This window comes from Microtus ochrogaster, chromosome 24 (assembly GCF_000317375.1).
Source record: "Microtus ochrogaster isolate Prairie Vole_2 chromosome 24, MicOch1.0, whole genome shotgun sequence".
Taxonomy (NCBI): domain Eukaryota; kingdom Metazoa; phylum Chordata; class Mammalia; order Rodentia; family Cricetidae; genus Microtus; species Microtus ochrogaster.
The window spans coordinates 13339191-13359218 of record NC_022024.1 but is presented as its reverse complement, the minus strand read 5'-3'; positions in this window follow the sequence as shown (position 1 = coordinate 13359218).

Genomic DNA, 20028 nt, shown 5'->3' with positions numbered 1-20028 from the left:
TTTTTTTTATTTTTGAGACAGGGTTTCTCCGTAGCTTTTTGGTTCCTGTCCTGGAACTAGCTCTTTTAGACCAGGCTGGCCTCGAACTCACAGAGATCTGCCTGCCTCTGCCTCCCAAGTGCTGGGATTAAAGGCGTGCGCCACCACCGCCAGGATCTAGGTAGACTTTCTTTTGTTATTGATATATTATAAAGGTCTTACTTTCTTACCCTAACTGATCTTAACTCATAATGTAAGTCAGTCTATTATCGAGCTTGCTTTGTAGCTGAGGCTAACTCAGATTTTTTTCATTCTCTCCCAAGCATTTATAATACTAGGATAGGCATAAGTCACCACGTAGAGTATATGTAGCTTCTTCAACCTCCATACAGAGTTAAAGATCAATTTAACCATTTTTAAATTTTAGCATGTTTGTTTGTAAATAATATTATATCAGGTTAAATTGTAGAAATAAGAGACCACTCAGGTACAAACAAAGATAAAATATTATATTTAAATACAACAGGGAACTCTCAACAGAGGAATCTAAAATAGCTGAAAGGCACTTAAGGAAATATTCAATATCCTTAGTCATAAGAGAAATGCAAATCAAAACAACTCTGAGATTCCATCTTACACCTGAAAGAATGACCAAGATCAAAAACACTGATGGCAACTTATGGTAGAGAGGTTATGTGGGGTAAAGGGAACACTCCTGCATTGCTGATGGTACAGCCCCTTTGGATGTCAGTGTGGCAATTTCTCAGAAAATTAGGAAACAAACTTCCTCAAGAAACAGTAATACCACTTTTGTGTATATATCCAAAGAAATGCTCAATCGTGCCAGAAGGACATGTATTCACCTATATGTTCATAGCATTATTGTTTGTCATAGCCAGAACCTGGAAACAACCTAAATGCCCCTCTGCCAAAGAATGGATAAGGAAAAAGGAAAATGTGGTACATTTACACAATGGAGTACTACACAGCAGAAAAAAATGACACATTGAATTTTGCAGGTAAATGGATCAAGCTAGAAAACATCATTTTGAGTGAGGTAACCCAGACCCAGAAATACAAGTATCACATGTACTCACTTATAGGAGGTATTTAAACATAAAGCAAAGAAAACCAGCCCACAAATCACAATCCCAGAGAATTTAGACAACAATGAGGATACTAAGACATAGATACATAGATCTACTCTACATGGAAAAGTAGAAAAAAAGTCACTTTATTTTAAGAGCATTATAGAGGAAAAAAATCTGTTAGCAAAAGAGTTGATCACTTACCATAACAGAAACTATTATTGAAAGAATGAAAAGTTAAAATGTTTAATTTATGAAAAGATTAATTTACCCACTCCATAAATACTTAGTAAACAGTGATTATTTAACCATGAAGTAAAATAGTAATTTAAATCACCATTTTGATTTAAAATAACTGTTTATGCATGTTCAGACTTCACCTAATAAGAATGTGTTTCAGACAAAATCCAGTAACATAATGAAAATTGGAAGGTTTTTCATGATAGAAACTTTTTGGAAGTGACAATTCCTATCCTCAGTTCATTGTGTAAATGGCTGTATAATAGGAGACCCGTTGGCTTGAACCAAAGGAACAAGTTTATTCATGCACTAAAAATTATTTCTGAACTACTGCATGCTTCTTCTCCTACCATTCCTATTACAGATAATTACTGTAATTCATGTGTTACTGGGAATCCTATGAGCCTGCAAACAACATTGCAATTATCAGCTCAATTTTCAGAAAAAAAAATGCTTTATGAAATGTGACAGGATCCTACAATTTGGTATGTGATTCCAACTCAAGGTTGATTGTTTTCTACTGCAGCCACAATGGAAAGTACAATTATTCATAGGGATATAATTAGCTCATTAATTACTGACATCTTTTCTCAGGTTAAAGTTTCATACACATGGTCACAGAATGAGTATTAAAGACATCACAGTTGTAACTGCTGAGATTGAGATGAATCTACAGATTTCTGTATATAGCATAATCATTTTCTTCCATTTGACTTTGATCTTTGAGGTGGAGAAGCCTTTCTACCATCTATTGTCCTCCTTTTTCTTTTTTGGTGTTAAAAATATTCATTGTGGAGATTTTGCACCATCTTGAACAGCAAGATATTTTTATTGTTTGATGCTGTTGTTAGTGAGATTATTTTCCACTATTATTGGAACCAATAATTTTGTAGGCATTTTAGAATGGTTCTATATGTTTAGTTTGAATTCTACTACTATGTTTAAAAGGTCAGATGTAAGAATGTATGTGTGTGTGTGTGTGTGTGTGTGGGTGTGGCACTCTTTTGTGTCTTTTACATACAGGATCATATCACGTGAAAATAGAAATATTTGGACTCATTTTTCAATTTATGTTGTTTTTATCTTTTATAGTGTTGTAATGGACCGCACTTTGAGGACCGCAATGATGAAATGAAGGAGTGGATATTTTATCTTATTCTTCAGTTTAGAGTAGAGGAAGTACTATGAGTTTTTCACATGTAATTTGATGTTCAATATGAGTTTGTCATTTACAGCCTTGATTATACAAATGTGTATTTATTCTACTTCACATTTTCAGGGTTTTAGCATGAAAGGATGTTGAGCTTTGTCAAATATGTCTTATTTAAAATGTATCATAGAGTTTTGAATGTAATATCTTGCATTTATTAATTTTTCATATCTTTCTATTGATGGAATAAAGCACACTTGAACAGAGTTCATGGTATGTATGAAGTATTGCTGAATTCTGGTTGCAAGACTTGAAGTGTTCTGCATACATGTTCTTCAAGGAGATCGAACTGCAATTTTGCGTAGTGTCCTTTCTGGTTTTAGTATCTGAGAAATGTCATTCTTTAGATAATGGACCTGGTGTATTCCTTCACTTTCTAACTATAAAGTAAGTCTTAGTGCTTTAAATTTCTGATAGAATTCAGGATAAATCCATTTGGGCTTAGAACATTTCTCTTTGTGGATTACCATTTTCTTCAGCATCTTGACTTGGTATAGATCAATTGCCTGTGTTTATAGACTTTTGATTAAATTTTGGTTCATCATGTGATAGCTTTTCATGGTATTTTCATCTTTTGGAATATAGTTTTCAAGGTTTCAGACTTTTAGTATGTCTTTTGTTTGCTGAACTCATGTACACACCAGCAACACTGTCTTACTTACTATGACTGCGATAAAACACCACGACCAAGGAAATTTACAGAAGGGAGTATTTCTTTGGAACGTGTTTTATAGATAAATGGAACAATGGTGTAATGGAAATTACACAAGACAGGTTTCCAGAGTCACAGCAGCGACTTCAGCCCTCAAACTCGAACCTGGATGCAGAGAGATTCAGCTGGGAGGGCTGGTTGTAGAACTAGAAAGAATGAAGCAATAAACAAAGGAGTCTTGTAACTGAAATGGGACTTGAACCAGTGTTGGTTTCTACACATGCAGATTTATGAATGTATCCACTTGCCTGAGAAGATAGATGTAGTACCTCTGTGTTATCCTTGCCTGAATGAAGATGTCAGTCCTGTGTAGATCCGCCTGCCTCTGCCTCCCAAGTGTTGGGATTAAAGGCGTGTGCTACCATCGCCCGGCTTTGCTTTTCTTTCTCATGCAATTTATCTTCCTATGTGAGGAGAACCTATAATTCTTCCTCTGTTAATATTCAGGTTTTCCCAGCAACCAGAGGGAATTGTTCATGGTCTATGTGTTGGTTGTTGTAGACAGAATTGTTTTGTAGACTTAGGTATGCCTTAGTTCTAAATACTTGCCACTGGTCAATCATGTAGTGTGTCGCGCTCCAGTCTATATCTCTGATTAAACTTCTACCATGGAATGGTTCTGACTAAAAGATTTTTCTCTATGAATAGACACATAATACAGTCCAATCTGGTACATGTGCTCAAAGTAGGTCAAGCTGCAGTCCAATATAAAATGGCAAGGCTGTTTGGCTTAAAGTATCAGGAGATTGTTTGTTATTATCGTTGTTCGTTATTATTATTTATAACTTGATTATGTTGTTTCAATATTGTGACACAGTTTGAACATCAAGAAATCAGAAAATCCTTATAGATAGTCTATGCCATGACTCAGAGGTAGTCTACTAATGTTTGGGCTGGGCTTTCTGAGTAGGCTGAGTATGGATGAATGTTCACCATTTGAAGATGAAACATAAGAGATGTTTTTAAATGTCTCTTTGCTGATGACCTGGTCAAATGCCAGGAACGAATGATTTTTCTAGTCTTATATGGAATAGCAGTATCTGCAAAGTGATGGAATTACGAATGGTTGTGGTTTAGACTCTTTTTTCTTACGTTTCCTTCTTTATTTTGGTCTCCACCCCTCTGTGTGCTGATCCATACACTCGCCGAAAGGACATTTCTTCCCTTTCCTCTTCCCTCCCAGTCTCTGCCTAAGAATTTGTTCTATCCATATTAAGGGTATAGTTTCCATATTTGGAGGCCCTTGTCTCATCCTGGGCATCGGCTCCAACCCTCTGCAGTTGCACTGAGAATGGACTTGGGAGCTCTGGGTTGGAACTTGGACTCTTCTTTCTGTTTTTCTGTTCCAAACTTCTAGTTCATTTTTTTTGTTGTTGTTGCTGAAGCTAGTGTTTCCCTGGCATCACTATCACCTATCTCATGGGAGAACTACTCTCCAGTTTCCCCAGTTGATTCCATGGAGTGTTTAGCAGCTTCGCATTGCACTGTCTGCCATACGGGAGCTACACTTCCCTGATTTTAATCCATTTGTTGATTTATTTTTCTCAAAATATTTATAACATAGCTTCATTTTTGTTTCTACTTGATTTATCAGATTTTGGGGAGTTTTTTGTTTGTTATTCTGCTTTGTTTTGTTTTGTTTTATGATCAGATATTAGCATCCCAAAATAGCCTCATGTAATCATAGACTTCTGTTTGCTTTCTTGGCTTCAGATATTGTAGCTTTAGATATCATGTTATTATTGCTGTTGGAACATATCCTTTCTTTTACCACCATATGTATGAACTTTGTGCATTATTAAAGGTTTCATCCAAAATCTGATTTGCTGAACATTGCACTAACAACTTGTATCGTTTATGTCAATGCTTATTGTATACTTTCTACTTCTAAATTTTAAGTATATTATAATATATTGCATGGTTTTCTGGATAAAAATATTCTTTTAATTTAATAATATTAAATTCAAATAGACAAAATATTTACACTTGATAGCAATGCATTTGATAAATGTTTGATCTTTTTATGAATTCACTTTCTATACCTTCTCCTTATTAAATATTTTTGCCTTATTTTTAATTTAAAGGAATATTGTTACTTTGCCCACTGTTCCTCCTCCAATTTGTATGAAAGACACATTTGAGATCTTATTTTGTTTGTCTCTATTATCTTTAACTTGCTAACAAATATATTTAATCTACTGTTTTTCTAATTATAATTTTAATAATGATAGATCTTCATTTTTTGATTCATTTATACATAATCTTTTAAACAGTGACACAAGCTAGGTAAAAAATAAGTTTGCAGGCTTTTTTTATCAAGTAAATTATTAGGAAGACTTGAGAAGTACTTTTGGGCTGGGGTATGAGGCAAGCTCTAGATCCATGAAGGAGAAAGTCTACCTACTCACATCCTAGTCAAACTCACCTAGACAACACCTGCGCAGTATATTCTATGAGTCACAAGACATAGTAGAGATGTATTGTTTTAAGCCACAGTGTTGAGGTGATAGGTGTTAGACATTAAGCAAATTTAGAGAAAAATGTTTGTCTCCTTGCCACACCCAACTGTTTCTCTGACAAAATAAAGGTGGACTTAGAACACTGTTAGAACATTCACTTCCTGTTGAGCCCTTCCCTTCTATCTTCCTGACTGTTTTACTGTTGAGAAAACTAGGTCCATCTTGTTTGGTAGGGTAAAAACCCGCAATTAATTGGCAACTTGTTTAGCCAGACTATTTTACTAAAATGTCATTCTACATCTGTTCTAAAATCTCAATTCTTCTATGTGAAATACTTTACTTCTATTTTTACACATGTATGTGTACGTAGTATGTCTGGACCTAAGTGTGTGCGTGTGTGTGCATGCGTGTGTCTCTGTGTATGTCTGAAGACTTGCTAGTGTGAGTGTGAGTGCATGTGTCTTTTTTTCTCAGTCACATTCCACTGTACATTTTGAGCTGGGAGCCAAGTGGTGGTGGCACATGCTTTTAATCTTAGTCCTCAGGAGGCACAGGCAGGTGGCTCTCTGTGAGTTCGAGGCCAGCCTGGTCTACAGAGCAAGTTCCAGGACAGGCTCCAAAGCTACAGAGAAATCTTGTCTTGAAAAATAAACAACAAACAACAACAAACATTTTGAGCTGGGTGTTTCACATGCGCCTAGAATCTAGTCTAACTAATCATGCTGGTCTAATCATAGCCACTCACTTTCCTCATTGGATCTCAGATGACACACTCTGTAAAAGTGTAATTATAGGTAGGCTGGTGTATGCACTCAACATTCATGGCATTTGTGTGAGTACTGAGGACCGAAACTTGAGTCCTTGTGCTTACTCAGCTCTCACCTCAGTCTACCCATCTCCTCCTGAGGAAAAATTTAAGATTTGGTTTCATTTTCCGGCCCCATCTACGAAGATAAAACCCTCAGTTGCTCTCTTTTCCTAGTAGAGAGGGTCAACAGGGATTCATTCAAGTTTCCGTTTCATAGGTCCCACTAAATAAATGGACATTCTCAAGCAATGAAAAGAAGCAAGGGACTTCTGTGTCTCACTTCCCTAGTAACTTTATTACATAATTTATCTTCACTCTTATATGAGAAAATGGTCACCTTAGCCCTTGATGCATCTTTCTGTTTGAAGGTAAACTGTCTTTTTATGAATTATTCTTTCTGTAAAATAAATGTATGTTGACTTAATTATTCCTGCTTCTCAGTCTTTGATCATGATCTGTGAGCGAAAGCAACACATGAAATTGGTGTTATATTGTCGGTAAAACTCTTTTTAAAAATTAGAGTACTCTTCCCTTAGACTGAACACAGAGTCCTTTTTCTATTTTAAGTCACCAGGAAGTGCTTGGCTGCTTTCATTCATCACTGCAGGCTTCATTCTTTTCTGTAATTTTAATGTGGGACAGGTGAGACCGCGGAGATGGAAAGTTCCAGCTGCAGGAACGAACAGATATCCAAAAATCTCAGCCCCATTATGAAAAATTTAAGCAATACAGAGATGCGTTGGAAATAAAAAAAATACACAGACTATAACTTGGCACAGCACTCTTTTGGGTCTGACAGTGGTTGGGTAGGATTCTTGTGAGTTACCTGGCGCTAAACTTGGAAGGCACACACCTTTGCAAACTAATATAGGAAAGGCTGTATACGCAAGTCAGATTACATCCATGCTTGTTTCCTACCCTGTCTGTCTCTTGTTCAAAGAACATAGAAAATACTGTAACCCTTTGAAAGTATTTTTTGAGATATAGATCGCAACCGTGAACATTGTTTCATATGGTGAAACATATCCCTCACCTAGAAAAAAATTCTGAATTAATATTCTCACTTTAGTGAACTTCTTGTCTCTTTTTCTTAGGAACCACCGTTTACAAATGCTAAACCTCAAAATATTCCCACAGTCTTAATGAGTTATAATTCTTTGGATAGTATTTAATTTTCATTAAAATTATCCATCCTTTAGTGCCTTTCCATTCAGATGTGAATAACTAGCTACTTCATGGTAAGTGAAGCAGATGCAGGTTTATCACAGTCCACACCACCCATAGTTGGAGGAAAGATTATCTGTCTCCCGATTAAACATAAGTGATATGTATTAGCCATGGTCAAGTCCTAATTTCTGAAGAGTTTTCCAGTCTTAACAGGAAGGAAATGAAAAAGATGCATGGGAAGTTTATGTTATGTTATGACCAACCTTGACCGTCTACCTGGCAGAATCAAAAATTATCTAGGAAGTGGTTCAGGCATGTTTCTGAGGATGTTTCTAGGGTGGATTAACTGAGTGAGAAAAAGCAGTCCTCAAAACAGTTGGGCCCAGGTATCAATAGGTCCACAGAAAAGGCTTTTCACCTCCCCATTTTCACATTTTTTAAGTGGCAGTGTGTATCATTGCCTGCTGCTACCCTTCTCCACTAATCTGTGACTCTGACTTCATTAACTTTCACCTATAAACAATATACCAGCTATTCATGAGATATCATCTAGGACCTTGGTGAATCATTTGGATTGCAAGGCATCTGCCATTGTAGACCAGGTCTTTACTGGGTTGTTAGTCTGTCTGGTGTATAGACATGCATTGCTTACCTATTTATCAACTATTCTGTTGTCAGTCCAATGAATCACAACCACACACGGTCTACCAGCTCAGTTCTTCTGGAAAAACTTGCTTAGAGTTTAATATCTATTGTTCAAAACAAATATGCCATGTTGATATTCAGTATCTCTTCAAATCATTGTTATTCCTTCAGGAAAATTTTATAAAGTGTTTGTTTGATAAAAAAGAGTAAAAACAAACAAAACAAAATTCAAATTAACAAACTATACTTTAGCCAAGAAGGCTGACAAAGAAACAAAATTTGATTCTCAGTGAACTAAGCACAGATAGGAAAGTATAAATATGCATATTGTATTGTGCAAATGTTGAAAAATAATAAGAAAACAGGGTGGAAGGTGGAGGAGAGCTCAACCTTGGTAAAGTCTGAATCATGACAGAGCCTGCAACAACACACAGCAGTATCATGAAGTATAGTTTTTTGGTTTGGAAAACTTGTACTTACTTTAGGGCTAAAAATTTTAATTTAAGGGTAAAAAAATGAATTAAGATACTATCTTTGTTGCTTCTTTTTCATTTGATTTCACATTTTCTGCTCCTGAGGCCTTCAGGGATATGCAAATTAGGCTAGCAGTCTCACAAGACATGAAAACAGTACATAAAAACTTATCTTTCTGTGCTCCCAGTGAATCTATTCTGTACATGGCGCGTAAATATTTGCAATATCTGCTATCAGTAGAATGTTCCTTAAGAAAGAAAGAATGATGACTAATTCATTATTTACACTTTGTTTTCCTGCTCAGTGAAACAGAAAGTTTGAGACTATAACGAAGTTAGTTAAAGTGTGCTGTACATAGAATGGGCATGGGAATGCTATCACCAATAAAACTGCATTAATAAACCAACACATACATGAACATCTTAAAGGCAGATTCTCAGCATGTATTATTTTCTAGCGAGGCTAATTAAATTCCAACAGCTCTCTTAAACCCCTTTATATTATAAATCTTAGACTCAGTATTGCTGCATAACTTTTATGAATAAATTTTCCAGAAATTGAAACAATGGATATATTTTTGACTCTATCCTCCTTTCCATGAATATATATTTAAAATATATTACTTTTCAAAATTATGACTATTAAAAGGTAATAGAAAAAGCAGCATAGGTGTTACTGTTATATACGAGGACATATCAAGCTGCATCTAACTTTTTCAAATTAGGTCAATAAAGGTTATTGCCTTTCTAGTATAGCAAATTCTGTTTTGGAACATTAATGATTATTTTATTTAATAGATATTCACAACCCAAAAGGAAAACATTTTCAGAAAAATGATTATTGAACTGTGGTTATCTGTTTTAGTACTCATTGGATGCTGCTGTAATAGAACTGTGGAATAGTTGATAATTTATTCTAAACAGAAATTTATTTTTTTGCTCACAGATCTGTAGTGTGAGATGCTGAGGGGCATGAGACAGGTACCTAACAATGACCAGGAATGTGTGTCTCTCACAGAGATCAAGAGCAAGAAAGGCTTGCCTCACTTTTACCAAAGCACACACTTCAAAACCTAACCCGCTCTAGTGATAAGGGAAGGATTCTATTCACAAGAAAGCAGGACCATGATTCTAGATGAGGCTTGCAAACATTGAAATACCAGATACCAAGAAAAATATCCTTTAGCAAAGAAAACTTGGTTTTTAGTGGTGTAGTTATCCTTGAGTTTCCTGCTTACTGCTTCAGAAAGTTTCTGAAGGGCATGACAATATTAATTTACTTCAAATGCATCAACCCTTCCTTCCTTAGCACAGCAGGCAGGGCTAGGGTTCCACACTGCCACATCTTCTCTCCTGATTTAGCCAATGATGATTAGGCTCTACCTACCAACATTGTTTCTTCAGGCATGAAGTTCCTAACACATGAAATTTGGGGGATGTATTCAAATTATAACAGCTGTCAATTGGGTAATAAGAAATCGAAGGGATATTGACGTTGGTTCTGAGACACTCTTAGAAACTGGGTGGAGGGTGTGTACACAACGCAATTAAACAGATACCAGTAATTCATTACATGAAAGGATAATTAATGGATAAATAATTAATTTGCCATGTTGTTGAACTACTGACGTAAGATGGGAGCCCACAGAAGACAGTTTCAGAGGACACTTGTATGCACGCTTGTCCTGCTCCTCCAGAGCCCACGTTCTGTATAAATTACAAATACCTTCAAATACTTGGCCCAATTATATCAATAGAAAAAGAAACTCACCTCCTGCATTAAACGACAGCTAAATTATGTAGTTGTTCTTTATCCGTACATTTCTTTTTCTCTTTCTCTTCTCACATTAAATCTTAACTGGTTCTCTATCTAAAAGGAGAGATAAAACTGGAAAGGAAAATACCTTGAAATTCCATGTTCGTCGTGATGTTATCTAACTGCCACTTACCAAGGTCGGTGCATGCTGGGAGTTCTTAAACTTTATTGTGCATGAGCATCTCCTGGGAGCTGTTACAAATGCCTGACTCGGGTTCCTTACCCATAATTACTGTCAGCCATCACAGAGGTAGAGGGCTCTGCTTGGGGTTCACAGGGTATTCTTATTCAGGTTATTGGGAAACGGATGCACTGGCTGGTTAATAAGATTACTCCAAATTGTGTATTTAGGTGAATCCACTCATTTAGTAGTCTCACAAGAATCAAAAAATAAAAAATAAAATTTTAAGTATGAATCATTTTTTGAGTTCATTTAAAGATTTTTTTTTTTTGCTTTAAAACTTTATCCTCTGCTGTTGTGAGCCCAGTAAGCTGCAATCACTTTCCCCATGTATTTTCCAGCTAACATCTGCGTGAAAATCTTCCCACACCAACAGCCTGTGTGCCAGCCAGTCACAGAACGACCACGTTTGGAATGCTATTCTTATATAATTGCTGCCTGTGGAAGAGGCTACCGCTGTGCGTGATGCTAGTTCGTTAGCTCCGAGTTAGACTGGAGCTTGAGGCTTCAACCAAGAAACTCCTCATTTCATTCCGTTTAGTCAGGTCCTCCACTACTCCCTGTAAGCGGGAGGCAGATTTCAATCTCCTAATCAGAAAATCAGGTGAGCACACCCACCCCGGGCACATCCATTCAGGACCAGCAGGTCACCTCCTCCCATCCCTGCATCTCAGCTCCAAGGGACAGGCAGCTGCAAAGCAAATGGAGTGCAGGCCCCTTGCCTAGAAGGACCGATTTCTACCAAGTGGGAAATTGATGAAGATTGTGTGATTCCAGTCAATTTCACTCACCGTGGGTAAGAAGTGTTTGTGCGCATGCTGTTGTGGTTGTGGCCCATCCGGAGCAGTTGCAGCCATTTTCCGGAGTCTAGACTAGGTGGGGGAGAAGAAACAGAACATGGGAAAGAGGATAACTTATGCCCAAGGGAGAGCATGTCCTGTCTCTTTACAACACAAATAATGGGCTTTTCACAGATTAAGGTATTTCAAAAGCACAGGTGGGTTTAGTTTTATGTAAGTGTTGCAATTCCCAAGTGTATCATATTGTTCAAAAGGATACAGGAATTATTTTCAGTAGACTACAGATGAGAACACACATTTATTTTTGTTGTTTTGAATTTGTTTTCTGGGCTGGGGATATGGCACAGTGTATAAAGTACCTGTCTAGTATGCATGAAGCCAGGGGGATGCATCCTTACAACTACAAAATCTGGGAACAGTAGTACAACCCTCTAATCTTAGCACTTGAGGGTGAAAGTAAGAGATCAGAAGGTAAAAGGCATCCTTGCTATATGGGTAAGATTGAGACCACCCTAGCAAAATGAAATCCTGTCTCAAAACAAATGAAACAATGTATGTCATAGATAGATACTAGCAACTCAAGACCTTAGGTAGAAGATGGAGAGCAATGCTACTCTAACAAACATGTCTATTTGCAGATGAAAATGAAGAACCTGGAAACTCTACTTTTAATTTAGGACAACAAAGATATGAAATTACGGAGTGAGGAGTCTGAAATTCAATTAGCCTTCTGTAGTACCTGTGTACACAGAGCTAACCAGTTAGCCAAGTCTGTAGAAGTGTCTTGGTACTTAGCATTTTCTTCACCTCTTCTACCTCGGGGTTGAAAACTTCTCTTTATTATGTGTGTGTGTAGTGATATATGTATATTATATATTATATACCATACCTTCACAATGGTTTCCATAGCACTTGTCTGAGTTGGCATCCTAATTTTCTTTCCCCACATCTTGTATGACATTGTAGTTGTTTTCTTGTTTATAGCCATCTAACTGACATGACATCTTAAGACATGCTTTTGGCTCCATTTCCTCAAAATCTAAGGATATTAAACACATTCAAAATGTTTGTTTGCTGGGGCTGGAAAGATGGCTCAGTGGTTAAGAGCACTGGCTGCTCGTCCAGAGGTCCTGAGGTCAATTCCCAGCAACCATCTGTAATGAGATCTGGTGCCCTCCTCTGGCGTGTGGGCATACATGGAGGCAGAATGTTGTGTACATAATAAATAAATCTTTAGAAAACAAACAGAAATGTTTATTTGCTATTTGTACTACATAGCTTTTTTGCAGAGCTGTCTACTCAATTTAGTGACTCATATATTTAGAAAAACAATAACATTTCTCCCAATATGCAGAATCAAGACTTCTCTCTCTCTCTCTCTCTCTCTCTCTCTCTCTCTCTCTCTCTCTCTCTCTCTCTCTCTAAAAAAGGAAAAAAAGGTACCGACATTACCTTTACCATTTAGCATAAATTTTATGGCTTACCAATTTTTCTGTGCTCCTCCCCTTGCATTAAGATTGTGCAGCAGTACATTACTTATATCTACATTAAGCAGATTAGTAACTTCCATAATTGTCATCAGAGATACTCTATCCAGTAACTGATGGAAGCAGAGATAGAGATTCACAGGCAAGATTTCACTGAACTCCAAGAGTCTTGCAGAAGAGAGGGAGGAGGGATTGTAGCAGCCATGATGGGTAAACCCACAAAGACAGATGACCTGAGCTCCTCTGCTCATTTGGCAGTGTGTAGTTGGTAGGTTTTCAAGGCTCCTAGCAGTGAGGCCAGTGTCCCTGGAGCTTAGCTGGCCTTGGGGAACCTGCTGCCCGGGTCTCATTAACCCTCTCCCTTTCTAACATCATCAACTTGGGATGGCTGATATTGCCGTTTCTTGCCATACCTCTGTGTTGTCATAAGCAGACACCTCTCATCATAATTAAAGAACATCATGTTTCAACTTGTTTTACTAAAACATTTCATCTTCCTTATTACGTGCATTTCCAAATGAACATTATTTCCTTCCTAACTTTGTTCACAATTGACCTCTAAGAGACCTGCTATTGAATCTTAACCCAGGCAGAGTCTTGTTTTATGACTGAGCTAATAACACCAGTAGCATCATGAAAAATTTCACAAGGAACTCAAAGTGCTCTGCAAAAAAATATCATATTTATCACTAAGTATGTCTGTAGGAGAGAAGCAAATGTCACCATTAGCATTTGGAAGGAAAAGCAACTGTAAAATCTGCCTTGCTTTCTCTAGCCCCTCAACAGGATAAAAAAAATATCAAGGCATTTATAAGACATTTTCTGTAGCAGAAATGGGAAGTATAGGCCAATGATTTCATCATATGTGTTTTAATTTTTTTAGACATAGTCTCCCAGTATAGCTTAGGTTGGGTCTCAAACTTACTATGAGGACCAGATTCATTTTGCACACCATCCTTTTGTTAGTGCTCCAGAATGTGGGAGTAAAAAAGACAAGCAGCTACATATTGCCTTCTAATAATTTTAAGTATCTAGAAGACTTGCAGAACCTCGAAGTGTTTCCATTTTTGTTGTTGTTTTTGTTTGTCAGAGATGGAGTGAACAGCCTTAGTCTGTGTTCTCCAATGACTTCAGCCACTCAGGAGCAGACACAAAACACAGGTTCATTTACTTGAGGACCACAGAAGGATAGCCAGGATTGAGAATACATTCATAGCTGCTAAGCTAAGAATATAATTTTATTAAATATATTTCAAAGTGATATATAAATGTTTGTACATAAAATAATATATTAATGGATTAAGTTTGATAATTGGGATTTTTTTCACTGTAATCAACAAATACATCTTGTGCTGAGATGCAAACATTTAAGGATCCCAAGAAATCTTTCCAGATTCAGACCTGACATGGAAGTGATGGTATAACCTGTATTTTATAATTACAAGAAAAAAGTGCAGGCTTGTGAGACAGCTCAGCAATCGACAGCCCTGGCACCTGGACACCCAGGAGTCCAGGATGTGATTTCCAGCACCCATATGAAGGCTAACAACCAATTGTAACTCCAGTTCTGGGGCATCCAATGCTTTTTTTTTTCTTTGTGAGCACCAAGCATTCAAGGGTGCACAGACATACACCCTTATGTATAAAATGAAATTAAAAATAAAATTACAAAAATTAAAAAATAAAGATAGAATGCTTAAATCATCAAGTCTATTAAGACTTAAGTCTAAGTTAGAAAGATAAAGCACTTATAGTTAGGTCAAATTTTAAGTGAAGCCTACATCTAGGTAAAGTAGCAGATATTTATAATAAGGGTCTTATTATAAAGTATTAGACTATAGACAAAAATAAAGTGTGTGTCCATGTGCATGCGCACATACACATGTGTGTGTGAGTGTGCACGCATGTGTGCATAAACTGACTCTAGCAGAAATGGATGTATATGTTTGACAAGAGACAAATCTATGATGAATAATAAATATTTCATAGATATATTGCCTTAAAGTGTGAGAGAGGAACAGACTATTTTGACCTCTGAGTAGTAAACCATTCATGCATTAATTAGAGATGGGAGACAGCATCACCATTTACATTTGCATTTAAAGCTGTGTGTTTAAATGAAATAGCATAGGATTTTCATGTAACTCATAGGCATCTGGTTTCAAATTGTAAATCATCCCTATAATCCTTACACATGTAATACAGTGTAGGTGAAACTGATGTTAGTTGTTTAGGGTATAAATTATTGCATCAATGTATAGTGAAGATGAACTTGTTAATCAAATATTTTATGACCTATTCTTTATTGACTCTATTACTGTGGAAGGCTATTCATTAACAATATGATTACAAAATACAAATTTTGGATAATACATTTTTCTTTTTCCCAGAAATTTCACAGCTGAGCTTGCACATATGTGGCACTTATGAACATGTAGAGAATATGATTTTGAACTTCAGTGAAATGTATGTTCATCACTTACACACGGACCAGCCTCTACAATAGATCAAAGGACAGCCACAAGCAAGTCTTGCTTTACTCTCCCATTCTCCTCTTCATTTATTTATTCTTTTTTATAATTTATTTCAATTTTTTTTAAAAAAAGAAAACAAACTATCTTTCTTCATTTTACATACCAATCCCAGTTCTCACTCCCTCCCCTCCTCCCATTCCCATCTATTCCCTCCCCTCCCCACCCCCACCCATTCCTCAGATAGGGGAAGGCACATTTCTTTGGGGAAGGTCAATGGCCCTCCCTACTATATCTATGCTGAGCAAGGTATCCATCTAACAGAATAAGTTCCCAAAAAGCCAGTACAAGCACTAGGGATAAATCCTGCGACATTGGCAGTAGCTGCACAGTCTGCTCCAGCCATACAACTGTCACCCACATTCAGAGGGTCGAGTTTGGTCCCATGCTGGTCCCTTCCCTGTCCGGCTGGAGTTGGTTGGCTTCCGTTAGTTCACGTAAACTGTTTCAGCTGGTGTGCCCATCATGATCTTGACCTTTTTGCTCACATTCTTACTCCTCCCACTCTTCATCTGAACTTTGGGAGCTTAGTCCAGTGTTCCACTGTGGGTCTCTGCCTCTGTTTCCTTAAGTTGCTGGATGAAGGTTCTATGATGTTTAAGATATTTATCAGTCTGACTACAGGGCAAGACTAGTTCAGGCACCCTCTTCTTTATTGCTTACGATCTTAGCTGGGGTCATCCTTGTGGATTCCTGGAAATTCTTCTAGTGCCAGATTTCTTTCTAACCCCATAATGGCTCTCTCAATCAAGATATCTCTTTCCTTGCTCTCATCTCTGTCCTTCCTCCACCTCGACTATCCTGTTTTCTCAAGTTCTCCTCCAAGCAAGTCTTAGCTCACTTAAAAGTTTTCACGAACTCCAAGTATTTCTACGACTATAGATGTATGAAATTAAAAATAAGTACAACAAAAACTGAAAAATAATTATACCCACACAAACACATACATATACGTATCAAACAATATATGCCTTGACAACTGATGAGATATATAAATCTTGAAAGAACATATGAAAATATAATATTAAAAATTTCATGGAGTTAATAAAACCAGTTGTAAATGGGATGCTATTATATTGATGTATGTATACCCCCCAAGTAAAAGAGAATATTTGAAAGGATAAATGGGTAATGGCTAAGAGTATGCACTGATCTTGAAAAATACTTATATTGAGTTCCAAACAGTAGTTTTGGAAAGTTAACAACCGCCTGTAACTCCAGCTCCAAGGAATTCAAAGTCATCTTCAGATTGCTAAAGGAAACTGTACTCAAATACATATGCCAACTCTCTTCTCTCCTTCATTAGCCTACAGCTGAAAGAAAAACAGTAAATTAAACTGAAAATAAGTCATAGGAAATAACAGCTTTCTAGGAGAAATCAGTGAGACTGATGAGAAAACAAAATTGAACAATAAAAATGGTTTTCTTTAGGGTTGATTTCTCTACCTTTAGCTATTTAATTCAACAATAATAAAATAAATCAAAAGATAAAATTAGAGTGTAGATTTGCAATAAATATAACAGAAATACAAAGGATTATAAAAGAATGCTATAAAGAGCAACACATCACCAAATCAAACAACCTAGAAAAAAATAGATAAATTCTTGGAAACAGCCTACAATATCTTACATATATCTTAGATTATCAAGATATAAGAAATATGGACATGCTTAAAGGAGCAGTAAGACTGAAGCAGAAATCAGTAATTGCCAATACTCTATGAAACAGACAAAATCTGAATATATGACATCAAAAGTAAATTCTACCAAGTATTTAAAGAAAGTCACCATCTGTACTTAACAAATTGTTTCAAACAAATGAAAAAGGAGTAATGCTTCTTTCCAATTCACTCTATGAGTCCAATAGTAACATAATACGAAAATTAAAGATCTTACAAAAGACAAATAAACAAGTAATACCAATATCCTTTGACCACTGATTCAAATATCACCAGCAACAACGTAGCACAAAGTGAACATTAGTATGAAAAAACAATCATGCATCATTTTCGAACTGGCTCTCTCTTGGCATGCAATATGGTTTAACCTATACAATTAATCAATGTATCATATTGTTATAACAGAAATGAGAAAATTATGATAATTTCAGTAGAGGCATGAAAATAATTTTACAAATTCCTATATCCCTCAGGACAAAAATAACTCTGAGGAAATTGCTTTTAGAATTATGTCAAGGACAAGGCTAACATCTTAATAATACCGGGAACTTCTAAGTCTATCGTGTATATTAAGAAAGATCCAGAACGTCCACTTTACATATTCTATTTAACATAGCATTTGGAATCCTATCCAAGTCAATTAGCTAGGAAAGATCCAAGAATACAATAAAGTATAATTTAATTTAATTTTTAAAATTATGTGTGTGGGTATTTTTACTCCATACAGTCCTATACAGTATGTAAATGCTTGTTCTCTCTGAATTTAGAAGAGAGTCTCAGATCCCCTGGTGCTAGAGTTACACACGACTGTTATCTGTCACTTGGGTGATACATATTGAACCTAGGTCTCTGGAAGAGTAGCCAGGGCTTTTCACTGCTATGCCATCTCTTCAACTCCTGTAAAGTAGTTTTTTAAAGGAAATATATTATATGTTGATACTCCAAGTGTCTTCACCAAAAACACTACCCAAAGTGATCCATGAATGTATTACGCTTACTGGAAAAAACAAACAAATAACAAATCCCAAGTAAAAAACAAAACGAAACAAAGCTAAAACCCTTACTTTGTCTACAGCAATATTGGTTTATCCAAACTTAAATCAATTAAATTACATCATTTTTATAGCACCCATATAAAGAAATATTTAGGAGTGATTCTTGTCAAGGTACAGAAAGGATTCTATACAGAGAAACAAATTTATTTCCTCAAGGAGAGAAACTGAAGAAAACACAGCTCCTATGTAATAGAAAACAACATTGGCCATATCCTTACCCTTAAACTCAGTCGATAGACTTTTTTAAATATCCATCAAATTCCCCTGTCTTTTACAGAAAAAGAGAAAATAAATTCAAGTATCATATAGAACGATGAAGGATTTGCCTAATTAAGCCAGCTTAAAATTTTGTTGCATCATATTCTCTGGCATCAAATTTGATCATCTGCTACAGTGATCAAAACATCATGTTGCTAGCATGACAAAAGACGAAGACCACAGAATTCATTAATCTAAATCAAAGACAAACAGGAAGGAAGTTCTGTAATACTGAAGTGATTGTTCAGATAAAAAGCACAGGTAATTGAAAATAAATGTAAGGCGCTATATCTAATTAAATTTTTCTGTACAGCTAAATTTTTTAAAACAATCAAAGAAAGGGGGAAAGGTTACATGGAATGGCATCAGATATTTGTAAGTCATAAATCCTGTAAACAGATAAAATCCAAAACAAGTAATGAACACATATATTCAGTAACTGATATTAATAAAAAAAAATAACAGGATTAAAATGCACAAAAGGCCTAAGTAGCATTCCCCGAGAAGACATACATGTGGAGAACAGATATAAAAGACTATGTTCTGCCTCTTTACTCATCAGGGAGATGGAAGACAGAACCACAACAACTGGCCCCTTCCAGGTATGAGCATCACTTCTAGAATCAAGAGATAATCGCTGGTGAGGAATGGGGAAGAAAATATTGGCTGAAATGGAAGATATTACACCCATTACAGGGAACAGTATGCTGGCTCCCTGAAATACTTAAAATAGAATTAACTTATGAACCTAATGGCTATGCATCTCAAAAATAGAATCAAAATCTAGAAGACATCTCTGTACTCCTATTTCAATTGCAGCATGACATATAACACTTCATATAGCTAGAATATGAAAACAACTTGATAATAAAATGAAAACATACTGAAAATGTTACATGCACATACATAAATGTGTATATGTATATATAAGCATTTTATATAAACTATATATATTACTACATGTCATATACATGTGTCAAAAGTTAAGGAGATGATGTGATTTCCAAAATAAGTTTGAACCTAAAGGGTGTGGTGCATAAAATAATTCATACAGAGATGAAAACCAACACTGAATATAAAAAAAATTGAGCTCTTAGAAACAGAGTTGAGGGTGATTGCTAGAAGGTTCCAGGTAGAAGCAGAGAGATGTTGATTGGAAACCACACGTTTTTCTTTAGGAAATAAATAGGCAGTTCTATGAGCCATGTAGAGCAAAATGGCTGTACTTTATAGCAAACTGAAACAAAAATTGTGAAAATAAGATAAAGAAATACCTCAGGGCTTAAGAGCTCTTGCTGCTCTTCCTGAGGAGCTGAGGAGCTGTTTCTTAAATTCACATCAGGAGGTTTACACTGCCCCTTGCTCCATTTTCAGGAAAGCTGGTGACGTCTACTCTCAATTGGCAGCTGTATTCCTGTGGCATATGTACACACACACACA